Here is a 16,880-nt window from a genome sequence, read left to right on the forward strand (position 1 = left end):
GTAAGGAAACTTTTGAGTTCAGAAGTGATTATAGAATTAAAGCGGAAGAAGAATTCAAAATTTAAAAAGAGATTATTTGGATATTAATTCCAGCCATTGGATTTAATGTAATCTAATGGATACTATTGTGCCAACACACCATTTCATTATACTATGATAAAACTGTTGCATTGATCACTTCTCTGTAACATTCTTATATCATGCACTTTTGTGCATGTTTACTTGTCTAACTATATTTCAATGTTTTATCATATTTGAAATGAAATGAGATGACAAGCTTCAAAGGTGCAAGTCAAAATGACAGATTATTTCATCATCATCATTATCTGAACTTATCTCAACTACTCGAAGGTGGCCTCAAAAGGATAGATCATTTCCTCTTATCATAATTATCGATCATTTTACCCTTCTAAATGCAAAAACCGGTAACACAATGCGTAAGGCCACACGGAACATGGAATTGAACAATTCTGACGGTTCCACGCTCCACCCTACCTAAGTGTAGTAGGCAAAAAGCATGCTCCACAATATCGCATCTTGATCAATAACCTCTCTCAAATTTTCACGCAAAATGTAATCATGGTTATATATCTTGCGACCATTTCATCATGTACTTCGTGCGCAAAAAAACTAGAGAAGTATCTCCCTTTGTATCATGCATTGGCCCGCCATTACTATCAACCCATGTTTCATAAATGGTTTCTATCATATGAGAAAAAAAAAACCTGCTTAATAATAATTCAACATGTGAAAGCACCAATAAAAATTAGCATTAGCATTTCCCTAACAATAAGAGATAGGTCAAGTCACACTAGATCCAAACAAATATAAACCAATGAAATTTCCGGCATCTGAACGTTTGATGTGGGTTTTCTGCTCACGTTTAGTCAAAACAAATCAACATCTTGTTTCTTTTCTTTACATGAGTTTTTGTTTCTTCTGGGACATGCTATTTTGTTCCAATATATTGTATTTTTACAAAAAGTGGATCAGCAACGCATTGCTGATATGATCCACTCAATCTGGTTTTGCTTTGGATTTTGAATGCTATAGGCAATGTGATTTCAGCCCACTGAAATTAACGATTTGGCCATCTCATTGTGGTCCTTTTCTCAAGGTCAAGAGAAAGGAGGTAGGGGTGGCAACTGGGACCATGGACTGGAGCTCTCATGGATAGACCCGGCCCCGGTCTGGGTATGAATCTAGGGGTTGGACCCGACATATCGTGTCTGGGTCCATTAGCTTGGGCCTGAATCGGATCCGGGATCGGGTCGGGTCTGAGTTCAGGTAGCGTTGACCCAGACTTGATACGGACTTGTTAATAAAACAATTAAATAATATATATATATATATATATATATATATATATATATATATTAATTAATTAAATTTTGATTAAAAATTATTGATAAACTAAATGTTATAGTTTGAATATTGAGTAGGCTTCCTATACTTCCCCTACTATAAAAAACTTATATAGTTCCCTCTATCCAATCTTACATGATGAAAGGGATGCTGAGATGGCCCCATCACATTGTCACACCTCTATACTATTTTATTTTTAAAACACAAAATTTTGAGTTTCAACTTCTCTCTAAGACTAGCTTCTGTAAAAAAATTTATAAAAGTAGTATTCCAAAAAAAATAAAATGATCAAGTTGCCCCTAAAAGTTTCAGGGGTATTTTTCGTTATGTATTTGATCAAAAATATTGTTTTAATAATTTGTTTAGGCGTACGGCATTGAGATCATGGCAAGAACCAGTTTTCACCTTCATATAATATGTAGAAGATCAATTAAAAATAAAATACTCTGAGGCGTTGGATGTAGATCAAACGGTTGGATAATTTTGATAAACACATTTTGATAAATACAGATTTTTAGGCCTACATGCTTTTTATCCTTCAGTGTCAAATTTTTCTGAAATGCTTAAAATTTTAAAATATTTTCATTTTAGAGTACAATCAAATATACACATGAATCCAAATATCAGGAACAAAATGAAATATACTAAAATGTAGTATCTCGTAAATAATGCATTCTACAAAAAGCCCTTTTCTATGAGTAATAACTACAAAAATTACAAATTAAACAAATACAAACAAGAAATTTACTTTCAAATTGTTAGCATATCAAATATGAATGTAAAGATGGAAAAAAAGGATGTAGCAAAATGGAGTATGTCATATACAATGCAATATACAAAAGGCACCTTTCTACAAGCAATAAATATAAACATTACAAATTTAAGCACAAACAAATGAGAAATATAACAAAATAATATATAGAACATACCGTGACAACATGATTCTCCAAGTGGTGATAATGTAAAGGGACAAGATATAGACGAGAGTAAAAGGGCTACGGAGAGAAAGGTGAGATTTAGGGAGGAGATTAGAGAGAGGAAGATAAAAGAGAGGGTGAGAGAGTGCTTTGTTTTTTTGGGGGGCGAGAGAGATTGCGCAGTTGGTGGAAAGATTGGGTACATGCTTGGAGAAAAATGGTGGGCAAACGATGGCCGAATTGGGGCTTTGAAGCCCTAATTTAGCTCTTTATGTTCGACGTTTCAAATATCAAACCACGCGATATTAAGAAACTACTATGGGAGTGGTTTGATGCGTCAAATGTCGAACCACGCGATCTTAAGAAAAAGACTATATGAGAGAGTGGTCTGATGTGGCAAATATCGGACTGCTTAGTTTATAGATGAACTACTCTAAATTATGAGACTCGCTCAGGGCAGAGGGCTGTCTAATATTTCAAACATCATATCAGTGAAAAACCAAAAATTCATCCAAGTATAATGTGTTCCGATATTTGAAACATAAGACCGTTAAATAACAAAATATATTAAGCATTGAGTGGTCCAATATTTTATACACCGGACTGCATCATACACATCAATGGAATGAAAATATAAGGCGATACAATATTTTAAATATCAGACCGCCCTACAAATAGAATAGTTTGATTCTTTTTGACATTGTAATGTCATATGGAGATCAAAAACTAAAACAATAAATTACCAAGCAATCTAATGTTGCGGGTACAAAGTTAGAAACAAAACATAAAAATTCCGGGTAAAGACGTCACTTGAGAAAACCTCAACTTTTGGGGCCAAGAGAAAATTTGTGTAAATTGACCCTGCCTTTACGTAAATTTCCCTCTTACAAGCGCTACAGAGGGAGAGTAGAAGTCGGTTGAAAGAGAGTGCGTGCTTGGAGAGAGATGGCGGGCAAGAGAAAACGATTAAGAGATTCCATACACAGCCACGCCATGCAAGTCTTATCTTTATGGCCCTACAAGGGGAAGTTAGAAACAAAACAAACTAAAAATTAAGGGGTCAGGACTTCACTGTAAAATAAAGAAATCAACTTATAGACCAAGAGGTAATTTCGGTAAACTAGCCCAGCCCAGCGTAAATTTCCCTCTTAAAATGGGTATACGGAGAGAGAGACAAAAGAGAGAATATAGCAGACTTCATCTAATAAAATTGTGTTGTACACAAAAAATTGCACCTACTCATAATCATACTACATGCAGAGAAGAACAGAGCACAGGAGGGAGAGAAATCAAGTAAAGTAGCAAACTGAAGAGTCTTTCATTACATTGCTTTCTTGCTACGGAGGAAAATCAAAATCATAATAATCAAACTACTTCATGCAATGCAAGGAGGAATTCTATTCAAAATGGTTTACACTTAAATATGGTGCTTCTACAATTCCTTATTATGCTGCTTCTTCATAAGGCAAATGGATTATTGAAAAGAAATGGCCATATTTCGTACTACTGACACAGGAGGGTGGTCTCTATGATTGGAAGGATATGGATTTCAGAATTAAAAGATTTTCTTATTCATATCAAACAAAGAGTCACAGTCGAACTGTCTTGCACATAGTAGGAAAAGCTAGGATCAAATGGGGATTCGAAATAGGGTACTTGAGGCTAAGGTTTGGCACCTTCCACGTCTGGTTCGTCATTTTGCCGTGCCCCTGTTGCTTCCCCCAATTGACGCTGCAGCTCCTCGTGGAAGATCTCCAGCTTGCTGTTCAACCATTGATTCTCCAATTGCAGGTCACTGAGCAAATCCGTGAAATGTCTTTCATTACATTGCTTTCTTGTTTCTACACAACACAAGGAGGAAAATCATAATCGTAATAATCAAACTACTTCATGAAATACAAGGAGGAATTCTATTCAAACTGGTTTACACTATAAAATGGTGCGGCTGCTGCAATTCCATACTACATACACAGAAGAGAGAAAGAAAGAGAGAGAGGTGTTGGTTCTTCATACAAGGCAAATGGATTATACAAAAGAATGGCCCTATTCATACCATGTAGTATGTACACAGCAGGGTGGTCTCTATGAATTGAAGGGTATGGATTTCAGAATCAAAAAATTTCCTCATTCATATCAAACAAAGAATCACAGTCTTGCACATAGTAGAAAAAGCTAGGATCAAAATGGGGAATCAAAATAGGGTTCTTGCACATAGTAGAAAAGGCTAGGATCAAAATGGGAAATCAAAATAGGGTTCGTGAGGCTCAGGGTGGCACCTTTCAGGGTGGCACCTTCCACGTCTAGTTGGTCGTTTGGCCCTGCCCCTGTTGCTTCCTTCACTTGACGCTGTAGTTCCTCGTTGAGGACCTCCAGCTCGCTGATTATGCATTTGTTCTCCAATCGCAGGTTCCCGAGCAAATCTGACAGCACAACATCTCTCCTTCCTCCTCGAGCATATCCCTCAATCTGACCAAACCCTGTTGCTGAGCTTCTGAGTGCTCCAGCATCCTATCAAACGCCGCATCCATTCTCTCTCCATTAACCACTGTCTCGGACTCCCCACCTTCTTGACTCGTCTTTTTCTCTGTCATCTCCTGATCCCCACTTTCTCTATCTTGATTCTCGTTCTGCAGTGTTCTTGGCCTCTCACTCTATTCCTCAGTCTCAATTTCTTGATTCTTGGCCTGTCTTGGCTTTCTGCGCCCTTCTTTATGAATTTATTGATTCTTAGCGCTCTTCTTGACAGCGAAAAGCAGGGACAAACTAGAAACAATCCTCATCAAAATTGGTTAAAAAAAAAAACAATCCTCATCAAAATTCCAGCCCTATCCTCGTCTCAGATCCCTCCTCCTCGTTGACGAGTTTCCAGGGGAAGGGCCAGGAAAGAAGAAAGATAGGTTCCGTTGATTGGTGAGCGGTTAGTTGTTGGGTGAGCTAGACGTTACAGCTCAGCACCGCTCGCTATTCATACTCCCTTTCTCTCTCTACTTGTTTGCATCTCTCTCTGCTTTCTACTCACGCTCAAGGAAATAGAAAGAGAAAAGAACACGTTATAGCTCAGCACCGCTCGCTATTCATATTAAATTTTTGAGGTATCGGAGGTACGTTATTTCCATTAAGATGTTAGTAATTTTTTATGAGGATTATGTTATGTGACATTTTTTATTACGGTTGTCCGTTGTAATTTTTTGAGATATTGGAGGTATATTATTTCAATTAAGATTTTAGTAATTTTTTTTTGAGGATTATGTCATGTGAAATTTTTTATTATGATTGTTCGGTATAATTTATTATTGATTATTAATTTTTATTTTTATTATTTTTATTTTTATATGATTGATGCTTTCAGATGAGAGGATGATACTAAAAAGAGAAAGACCATATATACTAATTAATACGAAAAGAGAGTGATTACTAGATAATATTTTTTTTTGAAAAAACAATAAGGTAGACGAGAGAGATTGATTACAAAAGAATAATTTTTTTTGAAAAAGCAATAGGATAGGCAAAAATCTATGCTAAAGATTTCTAAAAATTTCCTGTCACACTCGTAATAGATTTTTCACTTATCACCAAATGTAATAGATTTCTTGATTTTTTTAAGAAATCTCGACGTAATGTTTTTCCATTTCAAGTAAAAAATAGTAGAAATGTCATATTGTAATCTATTGTCACGTAATAGATTTCCAGATACCCAGACACCCCTAAATGAAGGAGAAAGAGTGTTAAAAAAAACTGTTCTAGCGAGAGTGTTAAAAAAAACCGTTCTTACTGTAATGGAGAGAGGGGTAGGGAGATAATACACAGACCTATAAGACAAAGAAAATTTTAGTTTATTGAAGAAACAGAAATTTTAAATTTTTGTTTATTCAAAAACTGAAATTGACCTGTTGTTGAACCACTAAACAACTGAATTCGATTGTTCAATAACAAAAAAAGGGTAAAATTATTATTTTTTAAATTTATGTTTCAACATAAAAAAACGTAACGATGATAATAACAGAAACTATTCGGTAGAACCGTAATAACGGAAACTTTAACGAATATGTATGTAATTTTCCCTTTTTTCTTTAATTTCCATTAAAAAATTAGGTACCCAATTGGCCTCTTATCATGAACTTCATTAACTTTGACGTATATCAATACTAGGGTGTAAGCAAGCCGGGCCTAAGTGGACTTGTGCTTGATTGTAGGCCCGGCGAACTTGATGGGCCCTGAAATGGGTTTGGAACTGCCTCATGCCAAGCCAACCTTCAATGCCGATCGGCACTTTCGTTAGCTGCGACTCAGGGTTGTAGCCATCTCCATTTTAAGTTCCATAAAATTAATGTTAACTTTTTATACTAGGTTAAATAAATTTAGAGTTGTCTTTAAAAGGCTAAACTCTACTTGGAGACCTCACTGAAACTTTGCAGTTCCCGTGCCGACAGCCCCTAAATTGGCCTGAAAATCTATTATGGTCTAATTATAAAATTTGAAACTCTTTTCAAAACATGATAATTTTAATGCTTGAAAACCATATTTTTTCCAATCCATAATTATCTAGATGGTTGATTTGAGGTTTTTAATCACCGGGGTAATATTTTAGGATGAGGCTTCACCTTCAATTGGAAAGCCCAAGACTTGCATTAAGACTCAACAAATTATTTTTCTTTTTTTCGCTTGGTAAACGTTTCACAGCAATTCTATCAAAAACACAACTAGCATTAAAAAAAAACATATCAAAAACCACTTAGGAGATAAACTATTTAATATTTTGCTATATTTTAAGAATAACATGCGCCTCAAAAACAAACCAAAACAAATTGTTTTGACATTGCAAAATCTTCCAATTGAGCATCTTGACCTCAAGATTTGTGGATATGGAAAAAAGATTAATTTAAGTCTTGTAAATAGTTTATCTTGTAGTGCATCATCTAGACCGTCTATTTTTAAGATTTTCAATTGTTTACAGTGCTACTCAATTTGCACTATTTTTAGAGCTTTAAATTCCATGATTAGGGAGGAAAATCATTTTTTAGGCCATCACAAAGTTTATCGGCACCAAAACTATGTCCTTTAGCGTAACTTGGAGACACGCCTTACTTGGATTTTTTAAGCTTGACGCTTTATACAAATCACACCCTTTAACAAATCAAGTAAAGTATTAAATAATTGGTCTTTTAAGTAAGATTTGTAAATTTATTCTTTCATTTATTTTTAGATTAAAAGCTTAATTTTAAATTTTCAATAGTAAAATGGCTACTCATTAACTTTGTGCCATACTTAAAGCAAATAAAATAGGACACTTACAGATGGCACCAAAACTTATAAGGAAAGATCAATATAAGGCATCAACATTAAACAATCAAAGTAAATCATACTTAAAACTATGCAAAAAGTGGCAATTTTGGTGCCGCAATGCCTTGCGATGCAAAATAATTCTATTCTCACCCCTAATTATAAGAGCTCCAAAACTAATACAATTGAACAGATTTATAAACAATTAAACTTTAAAAAAATGAATTATCCAAATAATACATTACTAAATGCATTATTTTCATGACTTGGAATCTTTCTTCTTTATTTTTTTCCATATTCATACTTCTCCCAGTCGAGATAATCAATTTGAATGTTTTTCAGTGTCATAATAATATTTTCTAATGGATTTTTAGGTTGCAACGTACTTCAATAGTATGAGGTAAACACTTTATTTTGGCTTTTTCCACACTTATTTGAACATAACCTAATAAGTCAAGTTAAAAAAAACAAAAACTTGCATTGGAATGGGATCCATGACAAGCCCTAAAAAGAAATAACTCAAATTCTTTGGGTAAAAAAATGGGGCATGTTTATTAATCATTATCCCACCAGGATTGAAATGAAATGATGAGGTTAATTTGGCGCAAAGAACATTTAATGGTTCGCAATGATGATGATAATAGTAATAGGGGATCCTATCATGATAGAGAACTGTCAACCCTATCACAGATATGTCTACCACTAGCTCAAAGATGCACATATATGTTTACCACTAGCTCAAAGATGCCCATGGTATTGTCCATGACAAATTTGTGACTACCAAATATACTTTGTTGAGGGAGAAATTCATGTTACGTTTAGAAAATGATTCAAAAGAGATAATCACGAGACACATGTAGGTATATTTGCCGCTTTTTTGTGGGATCAACATTTTCGCTAGCTCTAAAAGCAACAAGGTACCCACAAGATATCTATAGTTGTTTGAGAATTTTGACCAAGTACGGTGTTACGCTTGGTGTATCAAGGCCATGTTTTATCTATTCCACTCTCTTTTGAAGTTTGTTGTCTTGAAGATCTGACATTTTAGGGGTCAGACACCTTTCTTCAAATATTTGTATATAACATTATAATTTTCTTTTATGCAATTATTTACTCTCTGATTTGCGTCAATCTCTAAGTTGAGATCTACTCAAATCTTTGCTAAATTGAGTTAAATTATGATAAGGTGTAGATAGTGGGGTTGCTCGAATTATGGGTTCAAGAAGATACATATTTATTCAGAACTGATGCTTTCTTGGGTCCACCGGCAGCATCAGTTTCTAGATCAGTGTATTTTGCTTTAAAAATTCTTTAAAACTTTACAAAGTAAGAAATAATATAAAATACATGAAATAAAATAAATGAAAGATAAAAATAAACTAAATTAAACAAATAAAGGGATACTTACCTCTGAGAACCCAGAGTTTCAACTTTCTGATTTGGGCCACCATCTCCTTTTTGATGTCTTTGCTTACTGGAACTGTTAGATATATGGTTCATTGACTTAGATCTTGGATTCCTAAGGCGGGGGGAAAAGCTCGGGAATTTCAGGTAAAGTCCGCTTAGCCTTTTTCTTGGCTATGGAGGAGAATTATATATTTTCGTAAAGGTTTTGGGATCTCATAAGGTAGAATCTAAGTTCTTTGTTTTTTTAAAGAAGTTTATGGATTTTTCTTAATTGTTTTATGAATTTTCTAGGGTTTTTTTTTAATTTCAGGTATTTATGGGCTATTTTTTTCATTTGAAAATTTCTAAGGTATTTCAAGGGATTTTTTTATCTTTTCATGGTATTTTTTGGTTTTTGGAAGGGAGTATTTATAAGCTTCAAGATTTTCTTATTTTCTTGGATTTTTTCATATTTTTTTTCGAATTTATCCTATTTTTTATTTTTTGCGAATTTATCCTATTTTTTATTTATCTCAATTAGAAAAGACACTTACTACATCATCAAGCTGCCCCTGGGCCCAATGGGCTGTACAACGAGAGACTCGGCGCACACTGGACAAGCAGTCTGTCGGGCTGGTCAATGCCACATGTTGCCTATTGCGCAGGTCGCCCCGGGCCCATTAGGTAGGGACTAAAATGTGGGAGGGAAAAAATTCTCATTTTGTCGAACTATTTCCCTTAAGCTTTAACTTTCCAGCCATAAGTCTGATTCATGTGATTCTTGGACCATTAGAAACGTCTCGGGCCCCTCTATAGCTTGGGATAGGGTTTTGGACAGGTTTGAGATAATTTTATTAGGTCTCAGTTGCCTATAGTTTACTAGGTTATTGTGGTCCTTTGTACTCAAAATCGTGGTATTTAGGAATTTTGTTAGCCATAATTTTGAGAGAGTTGTTTACAGCTGCCCCTTTTTAGCATTCGTCAGGAGTACTAGGTGAATGACAAAGAAGTTGACACCTAAGACACGATAGGGAAGAAAATTGTTTTTGAGGGATCATTATTTTCAATGACCAGTACCCTTTGCGTTAGTGGTATACCGAGGAATGCTTTTGATCTGTAATACATCCAACTGGTGATATGGTATAGAGTCTATGGTGTTCTTTGAGCAAAACCAAAATGTGAATGCAACTCGAAACTTTCAATAAACGATCTTACTTAAAGAAGAAATAAACAACTACAGCCACTCAAATCAAATGTAAGAATACTTTAAGACATGAATACCACTTACAAATGACTCTATAACAGTCATCTTATGAGGCACAATACATATCTTTGCCTACAAATCAAAAACTATATCACAAAGCATGACATTTTTACAAGAAATAAGTTTATGCTCTTATATAACTAAATGGTATAATATAAATGCTTGGAACAAAAATTACATATATTTTATAGACTTGTAAGAGTGAGTTGAGTGCCATAATTAAGTGTAGAAGCCAATGGATTCGAACCTTATGCTTGGGTCACAATCGGACCTTTTGAGGAATTAATATTATTCCAAAGATGAGTGCAAGAGTAGTTTTGTAATCACAAGGTGATCAATTCAAATGACAATATTAAAACACTTTTACAACAACTAATACAGCCCAATGAGAGAGATTAAAATGTTGGAGATCTGTTTGTAAAAGAAATGAGAGAGATCAAATTCAAAACGAGCCAAATATGAACAAATTGCTCCATATGGTCCACTGGTCCACCAATGTTTTTCTCAATATAAAAACAAGAACTCTAAGTCAAGAAATAAAATTTTAAAATGGATACTAATTCTCTGAACTTGAAGATTAATAAAGGATATACTCAAGAAAATTTGGATGGAATGGATCTATGAGAAACTAGACTTGATTCATAAATCAATCAAGGTATTAAACTCACAATCAACGTTAAGGGACACACTTTATAACTCCATCTTAAAGATTATGCAAACCCAATGTTAAGAGAAAGTTAAACTTATGTAAACATGAATTTATAACATGTTTAGACCATGAAGAAGTGAAAATATGAAGGAGAAACTCACAAATAGATGATACCTTGATGGTGACATATGATGGACTTGACATTATAGAAGGAAGGAACACCATTAAAGATCTTCTTATGATCAAGAACATAAACCAAAAGGGGCTGAACGTTGAGCTCAAGTTTTGAGCTCTTTTTTCTCTCTTTGATTCCTGGAAAGTGCTTTCATAGGGTTTGAATTTTGGGCTACAAGTGTATTTATATGAAGTGTATAAGTTATGAATTGTTCATAATCCTTGATGCACTTCATCAATGGTACACGAAAGGTTAATTATCCTTGCCACTCATCCCCATCCAACCACTAGTATGAAGGGATGAGATATAAGCACCTTATCACCTCATCAACCCTAATCAAAGCCACATTATCCTTTTATCCTTGTGCCCGTGTAGTAATTTCAATCATGTCCAAAATGGCTTTACATAAAGACCCGTAAATTTTAATATATCTATAAGTGTAGGGAATGGTCAAGGATAAGGGTATTTTGGTAAAACATGTCAATCCCATGAGAAAAGGTCAAGGGGCTCGATAAAAAAATGGAACTTAAGCGAGGAAGCAAGCACTCCTCCTCATGTCTTTCCTTTCCTTCCCCTGTTCCACGAGCCATTGCTCGAATCAGTAACCCTAACTGAATCTTCTCAAATCAATGGCCTTTCAACCCTATCTCTCTCTCTAACTGATGCCCCTCAATCTAATATCCCTCTCTCAAGTCAATTCCCCTTTCCAGCCCTCCTTACTCTCTCTCCTCCCCTTGGAACCAATTTCTTTTTCTTATTGATCGAGAGAACAGAGATTAGAATGTGAAATTGAAAGTCACATTTGCAGTTAGAAAGAGAAAGTGCATGGATGAAGGTTTGTGCTCGCTGCAACCATGGTTGTGAGATCTTGTGATCTTCGTATGGACGATAACCACAACCCTAGCTATGAGGAGTTACTTCCCATGGATGGGAAACCACCAAATCCTAAAACCAAAGTTCTCCCTTCCTCTTCTCTAGGATCTGGTGGAGGTGGGTATGGTTATGGCTTTCAAGTTATTGATGGTAACCAGGGCAACCAGGCTCTTTGTGGATGGTTCGCAATTCCTATCGGTGGATTTGGCCTCAAGGCTGGGTGCGTGACGATGGTGTCAGTAGTCTCTTGTGAAGCTCGTGGTGAGTATGGAGATGTTTACCAAGTTGTACATGATGATAACAAGGGCATTGACGGTGCACTTAATATGGCTGAGCCTAGTCACGGTGTGGTGGAAGACGTTGCTACTGCCACAGCGTCCAAGTTGCTATCTACATTGATTGAAAGCTCCCTAGCACCATATAAGATGCTTGATGGCTCCTCCAATAGCAGCACCTCGGGTGCACGTGAGTCAATTTTGGTCTTGGAATCGGGTGCTCACGATGAGGGTGTGTTGGCGCAACGGGATATTTCTTTGGGTGATCACAATGAGTATGTATTGGCTCATCGGGATCTTTTATCGGGTGTGTTGAAGGGTATTTTTTTACACTTGTATCCCTGAAGCGAATAAGAGGAAGCATCAGAGAATAAGCCCTGATTTGGAGCGGAATCGTCAAAGGTCTTATATTGGTTCCATAATGCTTGAAAAGGCAGCTTTTGGTGCTCTAAGAATTCCAGCTAAGTTGCGTCGCATTCTTTGGTGCTCTAAGAATTCCAGCTAAGTTGTGTCGCATTCTGACGAAGTTTAGGTGGATCAAATGGAAAACCAGTTTTCAAATTTTGCCTCTAAGACCTTATAACTATAGCCCTATCAGCAGAGCTTCAAATGAATACCATACCATTTTCATTGGATTTAGATGATCTGAGCCCTCGGATACCAAAGTTCGGCTCATTCGGATGCCTTTGGACCAGTTTGCATCCAACTTACCCAAGAAGGGGAGGTTTCATGCTATTCTAGTCCACCCTCGGTGAACCAGTTTCCACTTATGGAAACTGTATCTTATGATTTCGGGTTCACCTTCATATCTTCTCCATGTTAAGTAGAAACAAGCCCAAATTTCAGGAGGAGCTTCGTCTCGTCGATGCGCACGTTTTGATATATGATAAGACTCATCGTGGCCCGAGACGGAAGAAATCCTAGAGAGAAGTTGCCTAAAGAATCTCATGTTTTGCAGATTTTTGGAAGAAGGAGATCCCTGTAATCAAATGTCATTTCACAACGCTCCAATGTCGGATCGGCTTGACAATGAGTCTGTTATGACCGTGAGGTCGAGCAAAACATCGTGCGTGATGAATGGCTGGAAGGGAAGTATTTTGAGGTTAAAAGAGAGGTATTTTTTGCCGACCAGGATCCTTATTCCGACAAGTTCCCTAATTTGGAAAGTGGTGATCCGGTCATCAAATTGAGCCATTCTTGTCACCAAACGATTAGGACGATGTCCTCGTCATTCTATGATAGAGAAATCGAGGTGAAACATCAAGAAATTAGCGAGACCTAAGATTTAAGAACACAAGTTTCTCATGTTTTGTAGGATTTTGTTGAAGGCTCGAAACTTTGATTCGCGGGTCAAATAGCATATCAAAATGATCACCTCACCGAGGTCATCACTTTTGCGGTATTCTTCTCGTTGGACTGTCATCAGAAGGACCCGAAACGAGCCCCAAGAGATCACCATGGTTAATGGCCACTTTTTTGGAATCATATTATCATTTGGAAGATTGTAGGCAAGGGCAAAATCATCATTTTGCCCCAAAAACGTGAATTAAATTTAAATCAAGAAAATTGTATTTTCAAGCAATTAGGTTTACTTTTGAGTATCAACACCTTTTTCAAGGGAATGCTATATATACATGTCACTACCTCGTCTCTGACCCTTCCGTTAAAGCCGAAAGGAGACAGGGTACGGGCGCATTATTCCAATATAGCGTATATCACTCAGGTCGGAGTGGACTCAACACCTTTAGTATCGGTGATCAAAGCAAGCCATGAAAATAACTAAAACATAAACTCAAAAGGCAAATGAACATCTAAATACAAAATCCCATACACCAAAAATCCACTTTATAAAATTTCTTCCAAAATATTACACTTTAGTCTAAAGCATCAAGGCTCAATATTACACATTTCCAAAATGAATAAAAGTCAGGGCTGAACAGCTTAATTACGTACAAGATCTGGATTCTTCTTCTTCAAGGAATAAGTCTTCGACTTCCAGCTGTAAAACACTAACTCTTGGCCCTTAACCTATCACTATCAATCTACAAGAAGGGGAGATATAGTGGAATGAGCTATAAAGCTCAATAAGTAGATCTAGGTACAAGCATCATTATTGAGTCTATCCATGAATCATAAACCATTCATTAAATTATAAGAAACCACAATGCCTTATCATATATAATAAAAAATCACAATTTAGATATTCAATATCATATCAATTAGTGGTTCAAAAAACCTTTCCTTTATGGGTACTATTGTTATTTATCATACTATGCATTTCTCAATATCACTCACTCATTTATAACTGAGCATGGTTTACAGCATATATTCTTATCACGATGAAGCATGCTTTAATTTCATAATAGAGCGTATTTTCAATCCATAGGACTCACTAGGTCAAGTCATGCAATGCACCCACGGCATGCACCACACTAGTATCAATCATATAGGCAGGCCCATCAATATTCTCTAAGCCGGCACGCACTCATATCAATCTTGGTCATGCAATACACACAAAGCATGCACCTCACTAGTATCAAGCACACATGCAGGCCCTGTAATACTCTCAAAGCAAGCACCCGCTCATATCAATCTTGGTCATGCAATACACACAAAACATGCTAAGGAAGTCACATGGTATCCATCACATCACTCTTACTACCAATGGGTGTCCCATTGCGTAGTGCTCATTCACATATCATATCAAGTGGCAAGTTCATACTTGCCCATTAGTACCGCATTATGCTTACCATGTCATCACATAGAAGGTCTCATCAATATGCATTCATATCAACATTGAGCAAGACGTGCTTAACAATCATTTAACACTCGTTGCATTTCATAGTACCCGCTACCAATAGGTGTCCCATTGCGTAGTGGTTAATATCATAGTATCATAACAGAGCAGTACCCACTACCAATGGGTGACCCGTTGAGTAGTGGTCGTTATCACAATAGTATAATAGAATAGTCAAACATTAATTTTGCTCATACTTAGTCAATACCTTATGATAGACAATTCCAGTCTCATTATGCAAAATCTGATTCTTAATCAGAAGTATACAACTATCATGTACACTATGCCACTTAGCAATAAACATCCATCATAAGAGGGCTATTACATGGCACTTACACTTATCAATTAGCGTCCATAACACCTTATCACATTAGCATTACAACGTTTATCATGTAACACTTATCGTAAAGCTACCACATGGCAATTTCACTTATCAATTATCACTTATCGTACTGTCACATAGCATTGCTCACATAACACCATGGCACTTAACAGACAGTATTCATCATGTGAAAACTATCACGTGACACTTACACTTGTCAATTATCAGTTATAACACTTATCACTTGAATTGATCAATGAATTTTTCAATAAGAAAGAGAGAGCACATCTCACTACATCCATAACCATGACATTCACATAGGAAAAAGGGGTGCTAATACCAATTCATGGAGAATTTCAGTGTGGTTCTGAAATCGATTTCGAAATAGACTCACTCAAGGCTCATATAGATGTGATTTGAACATATTTGGGCACAGTTTGACCGCAAAACAATTTATTTTTGAAACAGGCACAAATATGAAAATCTCGGTAATGAATAACAGTGACATAACCCTCTTCTCTGAGACATAACTCTCAATTTAGGGAAAATTTCAGAATGAGTTCAACATGCAAATTTTATTACACACACAGATGTTTGAAATGGTAGTGGTTTAGGAGCATTCGGACTCTGTTTGGTTAGTCAAAACTTCTGATGACAGAGGTAATAGTTGTGAAATCCAGTGAAATCTACTAACAGTGACATATATGCACAATTTGAAGCATAGCTCATCATTTCTAAAGAATTTTAACAAGGTTAAAATATAAACATCATAGTAGAAACATGTTTATCAAATGGCGGTGATTTGAGAGCTTTTGGAATTTGGTACAAAAGAGTGACAGTTCAGGAATTTTCTGCAATCTTTTAACAATGACATACCCACATATTTTGAAGCATAATTTCTAATCCATGGGGAATTTCAAGATGATATAAAAATAAAACTTGAAGTAGACAACCATATCATTCATTCAAAACTGGTTTGGGTCCACTTGGATGTTGTTTGGCCATTGAAACATTCGATGCAAGAATAGTCACAATTTTGGAAATTTTCATTCTCAAATGTAACATACCTTGAAGCACACTTAACAATTCACAAACCAAACCAAGGAAAAACTTGATGCAATTACCATATCCATATGAAACTAGTCTTACAAGGAAACTACTTCACAAATTTTCATTTACATTGCTCAATCAATCACGACTTTGAGAAGCATGAATATGAGATTTTAACGCGCATTATAACACATTCACACTCATATGTTTCGTCCTATCGTTTTTCCCCTTGTCGTTACTTAAATTTGTTTCTTACTAAATCAATGGATTCTTGGATACTAAACCTACTTACCTGTGCTCAACAACTCCTCCAAAACTCCCACTCGCAGGCCACTTCAAGCTCCTAGCATAGGCTCTCTCCAGGGGAAGCAGGTTCTATCTTGCTTTAGAGAGAGAAGGTATGAGAGGAAAGGGGCAAACGGCCATGGAAAATGCAGGGGAGAGAGCTTAAGTACCTAACGGTGGGTGGAAAACACTGTGGCTGGCCGCGAGAGGCACTGACACGTACGATTCTGACAGGTGCAATG

At 36.1% G+C, this 16,880-nt stretch overlaps 1 long non-coding RNA gene across 3 annotated transcripts; it reads right to left on the bottom strand.

Annotated features, from left to right (window-relative positions):
* Window positions 1–149: 149 nt before the first annotated feature.
* LOC148781723 (uncharacterized) lies at window positions 150–5,212 on the bottom strand. Of its 3 annotated transcripts, none has more exons than XR_016057904.1 (3): window positions 4,574–5,212; window positions 3,959–4,123; window positions 150–702 (listed from the first exon to the last, which is right to left on the bottom strand). It is a non-coding gene; the product is annotated as an uncharacterized LOC148781723 (long non-coding RNA). The 3 variants fall into 3 exon arrangements; XR_016057906.1 differs by having other exon boundaries at window positions 4,559–5,212; XR_016057905.1 differs by lacking the exon at window positions 150–702 and adding an exon at window positions 3,048–3,298.
* Between the last annotated feature and the right edge of the window lie 11,668 nt (window positions 5,213–16,880).

The sequence above is a fragment of the Amborella trichopoda genome, chromosome 6 (assembly GCF_054954075.1).
Source record: "Amborella trichopoda isolate Santa Cruz 75 chromosome 6, AtrichopodaSantaCruz75HAP2 v2.0, whole genome shotgun sequence".
NCBI lineage: Eukaryota > Viridiplantae > Streptophyta > Magnoliopsida > Amborellales > Amborellaceae > Amborella > Amborella trichopoda.